The sequence below is a fragment of the Erpetoichthys calabaricus genome, chromosome 8 (genome assembly GCF_900747795.2).
Source record: "Erpetoichthys calabaricus chromosome 8, fErpCal1.3, whole genome shotgun sequence".
NCBI lineage: Eukaryota > Metazoa > Chordata > Cladistia > Polypteriformes > Polypteridae > Erpetoichthys > Erpetoichthys calabaricus.
Window position 1 is genome coordinate 118,698,186 of NC_041401.2, and position 21,562 is coordinate 118,719,747.

Consider the following 21,562-nt stretch of genomic DNA (forward strand, 5'->3'; position numbering starts at 1 on the left):
ATAAGCAAGCTACATCATTCTTACAGAAGGAGAAGAGTCTGATAGTGTCAGTATCTCTTAATGAGAAACTCATAATGGCATCAGATCATAATATTAGATGCTTGAAATTGAATTTTGGCATGTATTTAAACAAATCTTTAGCAGAAAGACTTTACTGTGAATATTTTCAGACAGAAAAGCTTTCATAATTATTTTCATTATTAAAAAATATTTGAACTCTTTGTTTTAGAATTCTGAAATCTGAATGTTGTTTTCTGTTATTCATTTTTTGAATGTTAGGAGTTTGTTAGCAATTTTTTAAAATCAGTTCTGAGTAGCTTTACCTAAATTTGACTTTTTCTCAGTAAACAAAACAAAAACTGTAGTATAATACATTTGATTCTACATTGAGAATTTGAATACTTCAATTGATAAGCCATGATGAGACAGATCTTTGAATAAAATCACTTTCATATTGATGGATATGGAAATAAGCCTATATGTATGAAGAGTTATTTTGTTTTAGTGTTGTTATTCAGAAATTCTGAAAATTAATAACATGTTGTTGATGTGCAAGATTGAACATCAGTTGAGCAATAGTGTTTTAGAAGAGAATTCAAAGGCACATAACATTAAACCAAACAAAAAACAACCACATTTGGAAAACAGTAGTAGTGAGAAGCCATTTAGATAAATAGCAAAACAAGTAGCTAAAAAGAAAATATGTGAATAAAACATGCAAATGCAGTGTTATGAGATTTTCTTGTACTTCAGAACTCTGTCATCCTCTATATTTCAAAGCTTAATCATACTAATTACTGGAAGATTTAGTATGTAGGGGTGCTGTCAGCTGAAAATAAAAGAAAAATGAAAAGAAAATCAAATGTGGCCTTCGCCACAGGGCTAATGTGTCCTGCACTAATAGAGCCAACTGTCACAATGAAAAAGCAGAAAAAGCAATAGCTATCTAGATGTCACTATTCCTGTGGGGGACCTTATTAGCATGTAATCAATCTTTTCTGCAATGATAATTGTAGGCACATATCTTCATGTCCCTCTAATTTGAGCAACATACCTGTGACATGATATGAAGGAAATCCTTTGTGAAAAATAGAAATAATAAGAAGCCTGCCACTTCATATTCCACTGTCTTATCCTGTAAAGTTTGTTTTTGACAAGGCAACTCTTTAAAAATTGTGTGTAATAAATGTAATCACAATGTATTGACAGAATAATATTTGCAACTACTGCACAACATCTTCAGAGCAAGCCTAGTATAATAGAATAATTAATCAAGTTTCTTTCTTTCTTGATATGTTACCATCTGGTAGTTATGGTACAGTAAAGGTGCATGAATTAGCATTATCACTGTATCAGTAAGGGGCAGGTCCACCTACATTTCTGTACATTGCTTTTCCACTTTGTAGACAGCATTCTTTAACACTGATAAGCAGAAATCCCCCTCTTGCTTTTACAAATTTCTACTGCATTTCAGCATAAGAGATTAAAAACTAGCTATCTAGCCTCCTCCACTTATCTTAATAAATTAATTACTCATTTGAAGGCAACAGGCTATTTACTTTATCCTCCTGATATTTTTGAATAAAATGTATAAAATGAATGATTGTGTCACCAAACTGACTACTGAGGTTAAGTCCATTAATACATGGATTGGAAGGGAATAAAAATAATTGTAATTCTGGGGGAGTCAGTTGATTACTCTGTATATTCTGCTTTTTATTTTAATTGATATTACTATTCATTCCCACCCCAGTCTTAGTAGCATTTCTGTCCAAAATTATGAGGAAAACAATGATTGCTAATGCAAACACTACTTTTATTTCTTCATTCTTTTTGTCAACAGTTTCCTTTTTGATAGCATTGCTGCCACCAAAATAATACCACCTTGAGAACTTTTTAAATGTCCACCCACAAATATGAAAACGAATAGAGCCACCTACACTCCAGTGAAAGCCTAAGCAAGCTATTGTTCAGCAGCAAAGTGTGAAAAATCCATTTAACTAATTTTGCAGATTTCAGTCTCAAGACTGAGTGAAGTTGTTAATTTATGATGAGGTTAGCGCCTTTTAACAAATGACAGACATTTCCTGGCTTTCATCTTACCATCTTTGTATCTCTGTAATCTCCCTATTTATTGCATTTTTCTTTGATTATTTAATAAGAATTTGCATAAAAACATGGATTTCAGGAAAGCTATTTCTTACTGAAGGATATCATTATGACACAGAGTTAAAAGGCAATATTTCTGTTCATTGTAAAGTATTAATACCATGACTTTCACTTTCCTTTCACTTTTTGTAACAAACCTCAAGGTATTTCTCTTAAATGTAATATGAATCAAGGTCATAAAACATGATAACATTTTTAATTTGACTTATTTTTTAGATTTTAGGGCAGCAGAGTGTGATACTAATTAATGCAACTGCATTACATCTTCAGAGTTCTGGGTTTGAATGTCACACCTGAGTTTACCATAAGGTACTCTGTTTACTTCTCACACTGCAAAGATGTACAATAAGCTAATTGACAAATTTAATAGGTTTTGTTTCAGCAGTTTTATGTATGTTTGTGAATGTTTCCTGACATAGACTGGCACTACATCCAGGTTCTTGCATTTTGCTGTATGCTGTACGCCATAGCTCCCCATGTAGGCACCAGCTCAACCCTACACACAACCCAAACACATAGGTCAGAAATGGAGTAGACTTTGTGGGTTTGTCCTACTACTTATTATTGGAGGACATAAAGGTGATAAAATGTTTCAGTTCTGTTAGTCAATATGTTGAATCATCCACTCATTGCCCATATGGAACTGGCACATTTTGAATGCATAAATGGGTTTTCCCCCTGGGTACTCCAGTTTTCCACCCATAATCGTGAGTGTGCACATGTGTGTGCACTGCTTTGTCCAGAGTGTTTTTTTTTTCTTTCTGTCACCCAGTCTTGCTGGGCTAGGTTCTGTCTCTAACATTTCTTAATTGGATTAAGTATATTTTAGCATTTACAGATCAGGACTAGCTAAAATATTTATTATTTTGACTTACTCTTTTCCTCTTTGATTAGCATAAAGTTATGTTCTGTACTTTAGTTATTTTTAACAGAATAAAGTACCTAAAAGAGATTAACATCAAAATGGGTATCCATCTTTTCAAAATACTGTTCCAGTACATCCAAAAATGAATGGTACAATGATTAAGCAGGACACATCTTCTATTAGTATTATTAAATTGATTATTTCTTTAATTCCAAATGAAAATATTTGAGAAAATGTATAGATTCTCAATTATGTTTTTATATAAAAATAGATATTCGTGCTAATTGTATTGCTGTTTATCCATCCATCCATCCATCCATCCTCTTCCGCTTATCCGAGGTCGGGTCGCGGGGGCAGCAGCTTGAGCAGAGATGCCCAGACTTCCCTCTCCCTGGCCACTTCTAGCTCTTCCGGGAGAATCCCGAGGTGTTCCCAGGCCAGCCGGGAGACATAGTCCCTCCAGTGTGTCCTGGGTCTTCCCCGGGGCCTCCTCCCGGTTGGACGTGACCGGAACACCTCACCAGGGAGGCGTCCAGGAGGCATCCTGATCAGATGCCCCAGCTACCTCATCTGACTCCTCTCGATGCAGAGGAGCAGCGGCTCTACTCTGAGCCCCTTCCGGATGACCGAGTTTTCTCACCCTATCTTTAAGGCTGAGCCCAGATACCCTGCAGAGGAAACTCATTTCAGCCGCTTGTATTCACGATCTTGTTCTTTTGGTCACTACCCATAGCTCATGACCATAGGTGAGGGTAGGAACATAGATCGACTGGTAAATTGAGAGCTTTGCCTTACAGCTCAGCTCCTTTTTCACCACGACAGACTGATGCAGAGCCTGCATTACTGCGGACACCTCACTGATCCGCCTGTCGATCTCACGCTCCATTCTTCCCTCACTCGTGAACAAGACCCCGAGATACTTGAACTCCTCCACTTGGGACAGGATCTCGCTCCCAACCCTGAGAGGGCACTCCACCCTTTTCTGGCTGAGGACCATGGTCTCAGATTTGGAGGTGCTGATTCCCATCCCAGCCGCTTCACACTCAGCTGTGAAATGATCCAGAGAGAGCTGAAGATCACGGCCTGATGAAGCAAACAGGACAACATCATCTGCAAAAAGCAGTGACCCAATCCTGAGTCCACCAAACCGGACCCCCTCAACACCCTGGCTGCGCCTAGAAATTCTGTCCATAAAAGTTATGAACAGAATCGGTGACAAAGGGCAGCCCTGGCGGAGTCCAACTCTCACTGGAAATGGGTTCGACTTATTATTACTGCCGGCAATGTGGACCAAGCTCTGACACCGGTTGTACAGGGACCGAACCGCTCTTATCAGGGGTCCGGTACTCCATACTCCCAGAGCACCCCCCACAGGATTCCCCGAGGGACACGGTCGAACGCCTTTTCCAAGTCCACAAAACACATGTAGACTGGTTGGGCGAACTCCCATGCATCCTCCAGGACTCTGCTAAGGGTGTAGAGCTGGTCCACTGTTCCGCGACCAGGACGAAAACCACACTGTTCCTCCTGAAATCAAGGTTCGACTATCCGACAGACCCTCCTCTCCAGAACCCCCCGTTGCATTGCTGTTTATTATTTATTTAATTCTTTTATTAATTTCTTATTTATGGTTTACAGTATATACTAAATGTACTTTTTTTTTTGCTTCTTTAAATAAAGCATAATAACCAAAAAACTATAATAAAAATACATGGTAGAAGATTCTATAAAAATAATATGCTGGCAGCTGGGCTCAGATGGTACGTGCCTGCTGCAAAGAAGAAACACACAGTTAAGATAGATGCTGTCCACACTTGTGTTGGATGTGGACCTGAATTCATGTTGTGGAGTAGACTGGAGAAGACATGTGTGGAGAGTGCTATCTGAGTAAAGAGAATATTATTTTATTGGTGCTGGGTATGACGCTAAAACTGCATCCAGCCCTGCAAGGAGTCCTCCAACTTGCTTGGAAATCATGGGGGTTGGTGGCAGGACTGGCACTTCAGCCACCATAAAAAAAAAAATTCACATAGCTCTGAGACGACAGACAGGACTCCTTTCTGCTCTCCGGTGGAATAGCTCTGCTGCAGCCACCCATAGGAATGCTGCTAACATTATAAAGGGGTTGGGGGAAAGCCCTTGGGAGTCCCATTCCCAGAAGAGTCAAAACCATCCGACAGCCAATGGGTCAGGGCTGTTGGGGATCAGAACTGGTGTGATACTGAGACATCACCTTCTGCATAGCAGCACTCGGGTTCCAATTTGAGCAGCCCATCCGGGTAGGTGCGTGGAACATCTTGTCTCTTCGGCATGATGATCATCTTCCTCTGCTGTAGGAGGAGCTGCGTAAACTCCGCATTTCAGTGGTGACACTCTCTGAGGTGCACAGACCTGGGACTGGCCAGATCTCTGTATGTGGGTATGACTTTTATTGGTCTGGTCACTTTGATGGCTGTCATACTCAGGGAGTAGCTGGTGCTGTAGCGGACAGGCTCCTTCTGATGGTATCTGATGTCATTCCTTTCAATGGGTATATTATGAGACTCAGATTACAAAATTCTCTGGGTGCCTTGTCTGTTGTCTCAGTGAATGCTCTGACCGCAGTGAATGATGTCTTGGTGAGGGAGACATTTTATTTGCAACTTCACTTGGTGGTTGATGGGTGCCCATGAAACGACACTCCTCTGGTCATGGGTAACTTCAATGCACAACTGGCACTGACAGGGCTGGCTATGAGTATTGTGTTGGTTGCAGCACACAGCTTGGTGACAACTCTGGTCTGTACCAGGAACTGAGAAGGATGTCTGCGAGGACTCTGAAGGCAGATAAGGAGGCATTTGTGAGAGGAATCTATGAGCAAGTGACACACCATCTATGTTATAGTGACCCACATCCTGCTTACAGAGGAATCGAAGCATTACGCACATCTGAATCTGTTCTCTGGAGAACGGTCCTTATGGATGACACTGCAGTTGTGAACTGCTGGGTTGGCTACTTTGAGAAGCTGTTTAAAAGCTGATCCTCTGGCTAGGATGTTGGATATCTCTGGGTCCACAGTTCTTGAGTCTGATCCTCCAATTAGCTATGAACCACCCAGTCTCAGTGAGATTGCACAGGTGGTGAACCAGCTGAGGATAGGGAAGGCTGCAGGGATCTGTGGTATCCAGGGTAAACTCCAGGCTGGTGTTAAGGCTGTCCTCCTGGCACTGCAAGCAATCTTTGCTTCCATTTGGGAGACAAGCGTCACCCTAACTGACTGGAAAATGGTACTTGTTGTCCCTATTTGGAAAGAGAAGGGTGATTGTCTGGATTGTGACAACTACAGGGGGATAATACTGCTCTCGGTCCCAGGTAAGGATTTTGCTAGGGTCATCCTCAATAGAATCCATGATCACTTGCTCATATACCAGTGACCAGGGCAGTCTGGTTTTACACCTAAGAAGTCTACCATCGACCACATTCTGTCACTGAGGGTTCTCATGGAGCACAATGCGGATATCGGAAGAATTTCTTTGCAGCCTTTGTCAATTTTCGTAAAGCATTCGACTCAGTTGATCAGGCTCCCATTTGGGATCATCCTGAGACTTCATGGGATCCCCTCAAGGTTGCTTGATATCTTGGCTGGCGTGTACACTGGAACTGTGAGTGCTGTGCAGAGGGGAGGCAGAAACTCTGCATTTTTCCCAGTTGATTCTGCAGTTCGTCAGGGTGTGTTCTTGCTCCTACTCTGTCCAATGCTTGCATGGACTGGGTGTTGGGCAAGTTGTGGGGTTCAGCGGCTGTTGGGCATTTGATGGCAAAGAAAGATGTACTGATCCTCACATTGCTAACGATGCTGTGATCTTCACAGAGTCAATGGAGGCTCTGATTGGGACTCTTGAGAGACTGAGCAAGGAGTCTGAGTGTCTGGGCTTGCGAGTTTCCTGGATAAAAACCAAGATACAGGCCTTTAATAACCTCTTAGGTACAGCCATCAACAGTGTGGTCTTTCTGTAGAGAGAGTGTTGACCTTGTCGAAAGGTTACTTACCTCGGCAGTGACATTCATGTCTTTGGTGACTCTTCCTATGAAGTCAGTAGATGGATTGGGAGAGCATGGGGTGTCATGAAATCGCTGGAAAGGGGTGTGTGCCGCTCCTACTATTTTTGCAAAAGGACGAAGGTCAAGTCTTTAGAGTCTTGGTGCTTCCTGTCTTGCTTTATGGATGCTATCCAGTGATCTGAGACAAAGACTGGACTGCTTCGGTACTGTGCCTTTTCAGACAATCCTTTGGTATTGTTGGTTTGATTTTGTGTCAAATAAGCGGTTGCTTACGGAGTCCCAAATGATGCACATTACCTAAGGGAGCATCAGTTACGGCACTACGGCCATGTGGCATGGTTCCCCGAGGCTGATCTGGCTCGCAGGATCCTCATTGTTAACGACTCGAGTGGCCTGACCAGGCCAAGGGGATGCCCAAGTAACACCTGGCTGATAGATGGTCATTTCTGGAGGGTGGGACTGGACCTTGTGTCTGCCTGGGGGTTTTGCCAACCAGGATTCCGAGCTGTTTCATTGTGTGGTGGGTGCAGCAACACACTGTACCAGTGCATGCACCCCAACCTGACCTCACCTGTGCTGTGAACCAGATTCAACCAGGAGAGGCAGCTTAAGAGACATTTTTCAATATTGAGTGTGGGAAAGAGTGGAATAGGGCTCAAATGGAATAAACTTGTTGTGAAGAAGAAACACCTTTGCATTGAGAACTGTAAATAGTCACTTGAAGCACTGAAGTTCTCCCTGAAGTTCAGTGGGGGCCACACTCTGGAGAGAGCAACACATGAGTGCATGTATTTAACCACCAAAATAAAGCTTCCAGAAAAAGCTTCAACAGTTAAAGGAAGACTGAAGAGGGAAGGTTTTTAAGTCACATGGGTAATGAAACTGGATACTTTTATGAATAGAAAAAAGTGCATTAAATTACTCTTAAGCATATTTAATTTTTAATTTAATACAATATTTGAGACAATAGACTTCATAAGCTTTAAAAATAGCAGGAGTACTATTTTGCCAATGGATGAGGAAATGTAGACATTGCACTTCTCTTCATCCACCGAGAGGAAAAGGATGTTTTAGCATAACTTGGCATCTAGTTAAAATAACCAAAGTGACCATTCCCTACTGGATGCATGTAAACAAGAGGTGAAGTATGTATGTGTTTTAACAAAGAAAAGTAAAAGTACTCGGTGGAGATAACAGAAAAAGAAGAATGTATGACAATGTGTTAAAGGAACAGCAGAAGGTTCAAATTTTTTGCGGCAGAGCACCAAGACAAAACTAGAGCTGGTGTGTTTGTGGTTGAAATAGATAGACAATGTTATAACACCTCACCTTATCCAGGATGATGTCACTATAATTCACCACCTTTTAGGTAACGTATTTGACTCAGATGGCAAGTTAACCCTAAACTGCGCTCAGACCTCTTCCAATGATACTGACAGATTAAATACATTAATTAAAATAACATAAACAATAATAACATAAACAAAATAATAACATAAACCAAAATAACATAAACTCAGCCACAGGATGCACAAACCAGTGTGTTTCTTTGTGCCGGTCCAGTGTTGGCAGTATGACTGGTAAGGGGGGGAGAGAGTTAGCTGATATGATGGAGAGAAGGAAGGTTGATATATTGTGCGAGCAAGAGACTAAATGGAAGGGGGGTAAGGCCAGGTGGATTGGAGGTGGATTCTAATTGTTCTATCATGGTGTGGATGGAGGAGAAATGAGGTATGGGTTATTCTGAAGGAATGTCAAGAGTGTTTTGGAAGTGAAAAGAGTGTCAGACATAGTGATGATTATGAAGCTGGAAATGGAGGTGTGATGATGAATGTTGTTAGTGCATATGCCCCGCAAGTTGGGCGTGCGATGAATAAGAAAGAAGATTTTTGGAGTGAGTTGGATAAAGTGATGGAAAGTGTACCCAAGAGACAGATAGTGGTGATTGGAGCAGATTTCAACGGACCACGCTGGTGAAGGCAACAGAGGAGATGAAAAGGTGTTGGGTACGTCAAGGAATGAAGAAGGTCAGATGATAGTGGATTTTGCCAAAAGGATGGGGATGGCTGTAGTGAATATATATTTTAAGAACAGGGAGGAACATAGGGTGACGTACAAGAGCGGAGGAAGATGCACACAGGTAGATTATATCCTATGCAGAAGAGTCAATCTGAAGGGAGATTAAAGACTGCAAAGTGGTAGCAGGGGGAAAGTGTAGTTAGGCAGCATAGGATGGTGGTTTGTAGGATGACGCTGGAGATTAAGAAGAAGATGAGGAGAGGGAGGACAGAGCCAAGGATCGATTGGTGGAAGTTGAAAAAGGAAGACCTGCAAGGTTGAGTTTAGGGAGGAGGTAAGAGAGGTACTGTGTGGCAGTGAAGAGTTACCAGATAGCTGGGCAACTACAGCAGAAGTAGTAAGGGTGACAGCAAGAAGGGTTCTTAATGTAACATCTGAGCAGAGGAAGTAGAAAGGAAACCTGGTGGTGGAATGGGGAAGTAGAGGAAAGTATACAAAGGAAGAAGATTGCAATGAAGAAGTTGGATAGTCAGAGAGATGCAGGAAAGTAGACAAGAGTACAAGGAGATATGGTGCAAGATGCTAAAGAGAGGCGGCGAAGGCTAAAGAAAAAGGAGTATGATGAGTTGTATGAGATGTTGGACAATAAGGAGGGAGAAAAGAACCTGTACCGATTGGCTAGACAGAGGGACTGAACTGGGAAAGATGTGTGGCAGGTTAGGGTCATAAAGGATAAAGATGGAAACAAACTCACAAGTGAGGAGGGTGTGATGAGAAGATGGAAAGAGTACTTCGAGAGGCTGATTAATGAAGAAATGAGAGAAAGAGAAGGTTGGATGACATGGAGACAGTGAATCAGGAAGTGCAATGGATTAGCAAGGAGGAAGTAAGGACAGCTATGAAGAGGATGAAGAATGGAAAGGCCATTGGTCCAGATGACATACCTGTGGAAGCATGGAGGTGCTTAGGAGAGATGGCAGTGGAGTTTTAACCTGATTGTTAATGGAATCTTCGAAAGTGAGAGATACCTGAGGAGTGGAGAAGAAATGTACTGGAACTGATTTTTAAGAATAAGGAGGATGTACAGAGCTGTAGTAAGCTACAAGGGGATAAAATTATTGAGCCACAGCATGAAGTTATGGGAAAGAGTAGTGGAACCTAGGTTAAGAAGACAGGTGATGATTAGTGAGCAGCAATATGGTTTCATGCCAAGAAAGAGACGCGATGATTACTCTGAGGTTGTTGATGGAGAAATATAGAGAAGGCCAGAAGGAGTTGCATTGCGTCTTTGTGGACCTGGAGAAAGCATATGACAGGATGCCTCAAGATGTGTTATGGTACTGCATGAGGAAGTCGGGAGTGGCAGAAAAGTATTTTAGAGTTGTACAGGATATGAACAATGGAAGTGTGACAGTGGTGAGGTCTGCAGTAGGAGTGACGGATGCATTCAATGTGGAGATGGGATTACATCAGGGATCGGCTCTGTGCCCTTTCTTATTTGCAATGGTGATGGACAGGTTGACAGATGAGATTAAACAGGAGTCCCCTTGGACTATGATGTTTGCTGATGACATTGTGACCTGTAGAGAGAGTAGGGAGCAGGTTGAGGAGAGCCTGGAGAGGTGGAGATATGTTCTAAAGAGGAGAGGCATGAAGGTCAGTAGGAACAAGACACATGTGTGTAAATGAGAAGGAGGTCAGTGGAATGGTGAGGATGCAGGAGTAGAGTTGGTGAAGGTGGATGAGTTTAAATACTTGGGATCAACAGTACAGAGTAATGGGGATTGTGGAAGAGAGGTGAAAAAGAGAGTGCAGGCAGGGTGGAATGGGTGGAAAAGAGTGTCAGGAGTAATTTGTGACAGACGGGTATCAGGAAGAGTGAAAGGGAAGGTCTACAGGAGGTAGTGAGACCAGCTTTGTTATATGTGTTGAAGATGGTGGCACTGACCAGAAGGCAGGAGACAGAGCTGGAGGTGACAGAGTTAAAGATTCAAAGATTTGCATGGGGTGTGACATGGATGGACAGGATTAGAAATGAATACATTAGAGGATTAGAGGCTTGGTTCAGGTTGGACAGTTGGGAGACAAAGTCAGAGAGTCAAGAATGTGTTGGTTTGGACATATGCAGAGGACAGATGCTGGGTATATTGGGAAAAGGATGTTAAAGATAGTGCTGCCAGGCACGACCACACTCTCGGTATATGAACAAGTCAGTTTCCATTTCTGTTTGTGCATGCCGATGATTTCCGCACATATTCAGTCTCTCCCTGTGCAGCGAGCGAGAGCGCGAGAGAGAGAGAGACAGACAGACACACACGCACGCGAGAGAGAGAGACACGCACACAAGAGAGACCTGGCCGGATAAAGCCCAGAAGGCTGTTAAAGAATGCACCAGGCTTGTTTTTAAAGAGATTGATTCGGGCATTGTTTTAACCTTGTTGTATTTAATGAAGACTTTTTTCTATTGGATTTTATCCTCCACTTCACTTCTGTTTATAGTGATCGGTTCGTAGCGTGCATTGTTGCAATGTTACTTTTCTTGGTTGTTTATTAAATTACGGATTTTTCAAATGTTCTTTTTTTCCCTGTGCTTAAAACTCATTCCTATGGGGGAAATTACTTCGGGTCACGACCAAAATGGGTTACGACCAGAGTTTTGGAACGAATTACGGTCATGACCTGAGGTTCCACTGTATGTCACATTTTCTTTATTCCTGGCTAGTGTTTCCAGGCTGCTTTGCTACTTCAGTATTCTAGGCATACTTTTGATCATGTGTGCACATACTGTAAACAGCCTGAAACTGTCAGTTTTTTAACTTTTTAATTTATTTAATTTTGTTTCAAGAAAGTAACATAGTAAACAATCAAGAAGATAACATTTGCAGAACTAATACAAAAAAACACCAGAACATTAATAAAAAAGCAAAAATGTACAGAATAAGAATTCAACCCCCACTCAAGAAAAAGAAAGGACAACCAAAAGCAGAGAGAGAAAAAAACACATAAAAGCTTACTCCCCCCACCCCCCCCCCCCAAAATAAATTCTTCTTCTTAAATGTTTTCAGTTAAATCTTGCTATGTTTAAAAAAAGCTTTGGACAGGTCCTCTAAGTGAAAATTAGGTTTTTTCAAATTCAAATAACTTAGAACGACAATTACCCACTGAGTTATGCTGGGTTGAGATTTTTCCAGTTAAGCAAGATAAGTCTAATAGTGTGGTATTGGCTATTACAATCAATTTGTCCTTATCCATTTTAAGCCCATGTGGTATTACACCAAATATAGCTGTTAATGGATTAGGAAAGATTGTGACACCAAGGCTATCTGATAAGTATTTAAAGATTTTTATCCAAAATTATATTAACTTTTTGCATTCCCAAATCATATGGGTGAGTGTGGTTTGAGATAAATGGCAACTTTCACAAGTTGGATCCTGCACTGGATACATTTTGTACAATTTTAAATGAGATAAAAGTAATTGATGAAAAATTTGAAGTTGAATTATTGAGGGCTTGATGCATATAGAGTTAGAGTGAATTTCACATATGGATGACTTCCACTCCTTTCCTGAGTTGGTAATTGAAAGTTCTTTATCCCACTGTACAGAGGAGGCCTTTGGGGGTGGCGACTAGGGCAATTGCCCCAGGCCCCGCGATAGGAGATTCTTTTGTCACCGTCAGCTCATCATACAAATATGCTGGGCCTCTGCAAGACATTCAAATCCGTTATAGACTGAAATACAGTATGTGGTGGATTTCTTCTAATTCCTGTGACCGTTGCGAGCGTGGAAAGAAGCTTTTCAATGTTGAAACTTATGAAAAATTATCTACGATCAACAATGCCGCAAAACAGACTGTGCAGTTTAGCTATTTTGTCAATCGAAAAGGAACTTGCCTCAACATTGGACTACGAGGATCTTATCAACGATTTTGCTCAGCGAAAAGCCAGAAGAGTGGACTTCCGTCTGTGACTGTCAAAGCAGCTGTTTGGTAATTGTTCGTTTTATTACAAGTGTTCATGTTTTTCCGTAATTAAATAAATTTGCTGTCTCCAGCGGGTTCGGCAGAAACGACTGTTATCTAGTTTGTTCATTTTGCGTGCAAAATGTTTCTGAATCATTAATTAAGTTGGTTAAAGGCCACTAAACCAATATACGAACAATTACAATATGTAATGTAATCAAACGGCCAATGGTACCTACATAAGGCACCATGTTTTTTAACAATAATAAGGTGTACAGCATTAGAGGCGGACAAGCCTGTGAGCATGGTGGTACGGTATATAGCCTACACTTATGGCTCTCGGCCCCGCATATGACACTCGCCCAAGGCCCCGCGTACTCCTAAGGCCGCCTCTGCACTGTACCTTAGGAGGGCTGAAGGGAAGATTTTTTGAGATATTTTTATATATTGTTGAAACGCTGTCTGAGTCTTACTGACTAATTTGTAATACCTCTGGAATAGAAATGGGTGTGAGGTCTGGAAAATTGGGCAGATTTCTTTTAAAAATATTTCCAACTTGAAGATAGTGGAAAAATCTGAAGCATAAGAGTTCATAACATACAAATACAGTGCATCATCTATATTTAATTCTCTTAGTGTCTTAATCTTGAGTGTTTTCCAAAGCTTAAATACTATATAGGTTTGAGAAGTTTAAAAAAGTTGACTACTGTGTACCGGAGCAACAAATAAAAGCTTCTCTGCCTTGAAGTGCACCTTGCATTGGTTCCATATTCTAAGTGATTGGTTGATGACTGGATTACAGGTACAGTATATTTATGAAAGTTAGTATTTATAGGGGCACAAAGTAGTAATTTTCATTGCTGGCAAATCAGGTGTAAATTCATAAATTTGTGCTGATTTCCAGCTCATTATAGTACAATATGTATATTTGCTGCCCAGTAATAAAACTGAAAGTGAGCTAATGCCATGCCACCTTTTACTTTTGGTCTTTGTAGAGTTGCTTTTTGAATGCATGGCATTTTTGAGTTCCAAATAAATGAGGTTATAATTTAGTCTAATTTCTTAAAGAAATAGAAGCTTAGGGAGAGTGTTCATCTTCACAGTATTGACACTCCCTGTTAAGATGAGAATGAGGGTATACCATCTGTTAACTTCTTGTTTGATTTTTTTCCATACTATCACCAAAATTGTGTTGAGAAAGATCTTTATATTTACTTGTGATGTTAAACCCTGGATATTTAAACTGTTTTTATAAAATGAATAGATAGTTGTCCAGTCTAGTATGGTGTGCTAGAGAGTTCACAAAAAGAACACCTTACTTCAAATTAATTTTGTGTCCAGATGTCATTTTAAATTCTGCTAATGTGCTTATGACTAGTGGTAAAAAATATCTGTGAGTCTGATATGTAAAGTACCATATTATCAGCATATTATAATATTTTTTGTTTATGTCCTTTTCTGATTATTTTCTTTATCTCTTATGTCTTTCAGAAATAAATAGCAAGTGGCTCAATGTCTAAGGCAAAAAGCAATAATGTAACAGAGCATCCTTATCATGTACCACGTTCTAGTTTGAAGTAATCTGAGTTCATGTAGTTAATGTGAAATGAGGCATCTGGGCAGGGTGAATTAATTTTATCCATGAAGATATGATTGGAACAAATCCAAATTTGTGCAATAGCCTCATTCAACTCTGTCAAAAGCTTTTTCTTCATCCAAAAATAATAAGATCTCTGGTGTGTTAGATTTTGTGGATGAGTATATTCCACTAAACAGAAGTCCTAGGTTTAAAGTCACACAGTGGCCAAAATAAAAAAGAAGTTGTCAGATATCAAAGTCGCCGTGAAAAGCTGAGTCGTAGTCTACCATCTGAGTGTCTTATGGAAGCTTTTAGGGTATAGAGAAAAGAAAAAAAAAATAGGCACACAGTGGGACGAAAAGCACGTAACTTTAATCTTGAAATTTCCACTTTAATCATGTAGTTTATTTTGTCATTAAAGTAGAACATCATAAATTTCATCTTAAAATCTTTAATTTACTTGTTTCTCAAATGCTATCGTTACTAAAGTAGCATGTTAAATGCTTTGTATTATATTTGTTCTTCTATGTGCTCTACGTGTGTGAATTACTACGTGATTCTTAAACGGGATTTCTCCATTACATTTGTGATATTAGAGCTCTCTCAACAATTTTTAAATATTAAGATGTATACTTGATATCATTTCAAGATGAAAGCATGTTATTAAACATGGGAACATGGTGGCGCAGTGATAATGATGAGCTGGCGCTCTGTCTAGAGATTGTTCCTGCCTCCCACAAGATGCTTATTGTGCCATGTGCGACCTTTGATGAAACAATTTACTGCAGCAGTTCTGTCTCTTTCAAACATTCTAACCTCCTATTCCTGTCCTTCCTTTTCTTTCTCCAAGTAACCAATCACCACACAACCAGCTCTGTAATAGATGCCAAGCCATCTGTAAACTTAGAACACTGATTCTCCAAAACTTTTATGAAACATTGAAATATCTTCGTAGTACATGTTTAATTATTCCATCCATCTATCCATCCAGGTCGCGCCAATCCCAGAAAGCATACAGCGAGAGGCAGGAACAATCCCTGAACGGGGTGGCAGCTCATCCCTAGCGCTATGCCACCATGTCCTCACATGTTTAATTATTAACAATACACATTGTTTTAATGAAGTTTAAAACTTATATAGCGGGTTGGATAATGGATGGATGGAAAACTTATCTGTATAATGTAATAAACATGCTTTACTGAATTTCTTCTTAAAAATAATATCAAGAGCTCCAAGAAGATAGTGCTTGGAAATCTAAATCGACTTAGGAGTCAGTCGTCATCATATGTAAATACGTGCTTTATAAACTGACTCTGGTTGTGCAATATTATAACTGTAGTGCAAGTTTACAGTGAAGTGATTGTACTTATAAGTACAAACAGTTCTACCAGGAGCAATTGATGGACTGATTGAGTGCGTTTAGAGCACTTGGGATGAAACTGTTTCTGAACCCGCGAGGTCCCTACAGGAAAGGCTCTGAAGCATTTGAAACAGTTCAAACACATTGTGCGCATTGCTGAGACAGCGTGTGCAAGATGCTGTATACCGATAATCCAATCAGCTACTGTACAGCTGTGATTCCACACTCTGATACAGTGGGTTAAATACTCAGTGGTGCACTGGGAATAACAACACTAAAGCAGTGATGGTATTTAGAATAGTTTGGCCATTCAGTGCACCATTATGAGCTTATGTGGTTATTACAATGAGATGCCTTAAACTAATAAACGATATGCGGTTAATTTCAGTGTATTTGATAAACCGCGTCAGGGATGTGAATCTAAAACCTAAAGGGAATCCACACAGGAACAGTAGCACTACTTTGACGCTGGGTACCGCCAGTTTGCAAAACCGATCAGAGAACTTGCGTACGCAAGGGATTGAGCTAGCGTGAAAATGCGCGTGGCTTTACGCCAAGTTTAGGTTTTATACATCTCGATGTCAGCAGGGAAACGTTCGTACATAACATTTTTGTGCATAAGCACCGTGTATACATGATGCCCCAGTATAAACTGGGTACAAAAATGTTACGTACGTTTCTACACTCACTGTGCATTTGCTATTGTCTTTTCACAGAAGGCTGAGCTTAAGGGCTATTTATATTGATTTGCATATTCAAAGAGGCGTAATTCTGGGAGGAGTTGGGGTGGGACAGCAGGCACGCGCACGTGCGTTACTTTTCACGCTGACCAGGATTTATGTAGCAGAAGAACGTGGAAGTTGGTGTACGCACAGATTTATGCATCTGGATTTTTTTGTGCGTAAGCACATTTCCGCTTTTGTCCATACGCCATGTTATAGTGTGAATTCTATGCACGGCGTTATACATGAGGCCCCTGGTCTTTATGGCCTGTATATTTGCCACTCTGTAATAAAATTAAAAGTTAATGAGTGCCATGTCATTGTAGAATCGCCCTTTGGATGTGTGGATGTTTCAAATTCCAAATAAATGCGGTTATGATTGAATCTAATTTCTTAAATAAAGATGTGTTCATGTATATGGGGATGGTTAGAAAAAGAAAAAGAATCTTGGGAAGGATGTTCATCTTAACAGTGTTGCTTCTCCCTGCTAATGTGAGATGGAGAGTGAACCATCTTTTAACTCTTGTTTAAATTTTTCAATACAGACAACAAAATATTGTTGAAAAATGGCTTTATATTTACTTGTGATATTTACCCCTAGATATTTAAACTCATCTGCTAAGAGAAATTGGTAGGTGTCCAGCCTAATATTGTGTGCTAGAGAGTTCACTGGAAAAACGACACTTTTATTCAAATTGATTTTGAGTCCAGATATCCTTTGAAAATCTGTTGGAGCTTTTAGGACTGCTAACATGGAATGTGGTGGATCAGATATACAGTATAGAGTACCATATCATCTGCATATAGTGATATTTTTTGTTTAAGTCCTTCTCTGAAAATCTCCTTTATCTCTAATGCATTTGGAAAGTAAACAGCCAATTGCTCAATGGCGATTGCAAAGAGCAATGGTGACAGGGGACATTTTTATTGTGTCCCATGTTCTAGTTTGAAGTTGTCTGAAATAATGTTGTTAATACGAACTGAGGCTTCTGGAGTAGTATAGAGTAGTTTGATCCATGCATATATGTATGGCCCAAACACAGTTTTGTGCAATGTGATGAATAGGTAGTCCCATCCAATCATATCAAATGCTTTTTCTGCATCCAAATATAGTAAGATCTTTGGGGTGTTAGATTTTATTGGGGAATATATTATATTAGACAAACATCAAAGATTAGAAGCCAAGTGTCTGCCTTTAATAAATCCGGTTTGGTCTTGTGATATTACCAAAGGAAGCACTTTCTCATTTCTTCTAGGTAGAAGTTTGGAGAGTATCTTAATGTCATTATTCAGGAGTGATATTGGTCTGTATGATGCATATTTTAGTAAGTCCTTATTTTTCTTATGAAAGACAGAAATTAATGCTTGGCGAAAAGCCAAAAGCTTATTTTTATGAAATTCCACAGGGTAGCCATCAGGGCCAGCTGCTTTCCCACATTGAAGTGAGTTTATAGCATCTCTTTCTGAGAGTGTCAGAGGTTTATCCAATTCCAGTGCCCTACGAGTATGTAGCTGTGGTATCTGTAATGAGTCAAAAAACTCATTAGACAGTGTATTATCTTCTTTAGACTGAGTAAAAGTACTCTCTAAGTGTGTGGGTTATATTTGTATGGTCTATGATTTTTTCTCCATCTGTGTTGGTAATTACTGTTAATGCATTGTTGACTTCCTGTTTGTAGATTTGTTGGGCTAAAATCTTATTGGCCTTCTCTCTGTTTTCATAATAATGATGTTGTGATTTAAAGATGAACTGTTCGGTTTCTTTAGTAGTCAAGGGGCAAAATTCTGACTGCAAAACCTGTCTTTTCATATAATGCCTCTCATTGGGAGAGCTGGCATATTCTAGATCTATTCTGATAATTTCGCAGATTAATTCAGACGCCTTCTTTGTTTCCAGTTTATTTTTGTGAGAAAGATATGAAATTTGCCCTCTTAAAAATGCCTTCAGAGTTCCCAGAGTATTCTTGCAGAGACGTATGTGGATGCATTGTCACCAGAAAAGAATCAGTTTGCTTCGATATGAATTCTCTACAGTTCTCATCAACGAATGACAGGGGGTTAAGACGCCAGCTATGAGATGAGTGTATAGGACATAGTGACTTAAACTCTATGATCAGAGGGGCGTGGTTTGGGATAACAATACCATCGTGCACACAAGATTTGATAACTTGGCAAAAAATTGTGTATGAAGAAATAATCAATTTTTGAATAACAATGATGAACATTTCAGAAGAAAAGTTAGGATTTGAAAACCTCCATGGGTCTGGTAAGTTCTGATCCATAACACAGTTTGTAATTATGTTTCAGTATTAGATGTTATTGCTATTATAATTGAAGATCTGGATTTACAACACAATTAAAATCTCCCTCCATTATAATTTTATGAGTGTTCACGTTAGGTATAGATGTAAAGACATTTTAGATTAAATCTCTTTCATCCATGTTAGGTGCATATATATTTATCAGAATCACTTTAGTATTAAATAAATTGCCCATCACCATGACATATCACTCTTCAGTATCAAATATTACATCTGATGCTACAAATGGAATACTTCTCTGTATTATGATATCCACACCACAAGTTTCCCCTTTGCAACCAAAACTGATCCTTACTTATTTAGTGAGGCTCCTGAAAAAATACTATTGTGTCATTTAAAACTAGAATTACCAAAGCCAATGAAAAAACTCATAGATGTGTCCCACCTTAAATTCCTTTGCACCTCTCTGCCAGCGTCTTTTGTCCTGTAAATGTGTCGATAAGCAGCAAGCAGCAGGCTATCACATCTCCCCACCGCTGCACAGTTTTCTCAGCTCAAGCCTGTTTACCTGCGTGTCAGTTACTTAGAGTTGTATAGAGTGAGAAGTCAAGCAAAATGACACCTTTTATAAATATTATATCATTATTTGGAACAGATGCATTTCATGTGTGTTCCGTGTCTACAACAATCTATGTAAACACATTGTTCAAACAGAAACGGTGGGGCACATGCACCATCCAGATCTAAACACTAGCGTGGAGAGTCAATCGTGTACTGAAGAGTCTATAGCTGAAGGTGGAAGCTGCCGTCACTGTACTTTGTATATAAGAGCCAGATCCAATGATATTTACCTATTTACCTTGATTTATTTACTTATTTTCCTACAGCGTAAAGTCAGAAGTAGACTGCAGAGCTTCCCGTGTACGTATACAAAGTACAGCGACAGCAAAAGTGTGATGTGCAATTCTTTCTCCGATGTGGAGACCGTAGTCATCATCTGAGTTCACCTCTGTTATAGCACGTCTTTATGTGATAACAGCAGTGTCAGATTGGTGGGGGGGGGGTGGGGGGGGGGGGGGGGGGGGGGGGGGGGGGGCGGGGGGGGGGGGGGGGGGGAAACAAAGCTAACCTTTACAAGTATGTGATAGTAGGCTGCTTGCTGCTTATCGACACATTTACAGGACAAAACACGCTGGCGGAGAGGTGTGAAGGGATTTAAGGTGGGACGGATCTACGAATTTTTTCATAGGCTTTGGTAATTCTAGTGTTAAACCTGTTAAGGGAATGAATACTTTCTTTCTCTTTAATTCATGATTGAGGCCTTGACACTCCAGCTCACAAAGTTCACTGTTTGGTCATAAAAACATTACTTCTGAACTTTTGTTGACATTTGTAGTCTTTGTAGTCTTAAATTAAGTTATATTTTTAGAAATGATAGCTTTGACCTAGATTTCAGATTATTGCCAGGTGTTATGGCTGGGAACCTGATTGTTGTGTTTTCACTTGTGGTTATAAATAAGAAATAGCAGTGCCCAAATTCCCTCCCCCAAAATTTGCCTCCTCGAATGAGGCAGACCACACTTCAAGAATCCTGTCCTCCGACATGCCAAGAGATGGAACAAATGAACAAAACAAACCACACAGCAGTGGTGTAGAAAATGTTAAGACTGAGATATCATTTGAAAGTACATCCCAATACAATAAACCAATTTATTTTTATTAAGAGATATGAAATAATTTGTCCAAAAAAATACCTTTAGAGTTTCCCAAAGTATTCCTTTTAACGTTTTAAACGTGTTAGTCTCTAAAAAATAACTGATGTTTGGAGATGAACTCAGTACTAATACATGGGGCTAAGGCACTAGTTATGCAATAAGTATGTAGGACACAATGATTTAAACTCCAAGATAAGAGGAATGTGATCAGAGATAATAATAGCATTCTTAGAAAATTTGATAGTAGGCAATTCATTACAATTTGTAATCAATTCTTGAGAAGCTGTGAAGAACTAGTAAGAATGTGTCAATTCAGTTTTTGTACTTCAAAGGGGTCTTAAAGCAATCCTTTGATAGTTTTTCGGTAGCACAATTTTGGAGAAGTTGGCCTCATTATCATAAATCAGTTACTTAACACTAGAATCCCTGAAGCCGGGCCACCTTCTTTTCCTTGAACTTCCTCATCAGCGTCTTTTTTTGCAAATGTGTCAGTCAGTGCAAGCAGCAACAGCCTTCTATCCCATTCCCCACCAAGGTAGCTGAAGTTAAGTCAGATGCTTATATCTCTTAACCAATATGTTTAACAAGTAGCAAAAATTTACACCGGGTGTTACAGACTCAAATCAAATGTTTTGTTTTTATTATATAATAGTAATAATAATAGCAGCTCACTACTCAAAACAGTAAGAGGGGGAGGACCCAGGATCGAACCCATAACCACTTGATTATAAGATAGCAGTTCTTACCTTTGCACCAGGCAAGTGGACATGTCTTCTTTGTGTCAATTGATATTTGGGCTTCAATTTTTACCAATTAACAGCAACATGTAAATTGATTTCTTTTTCTTCAGTTATATTCTTGAATAAAAGC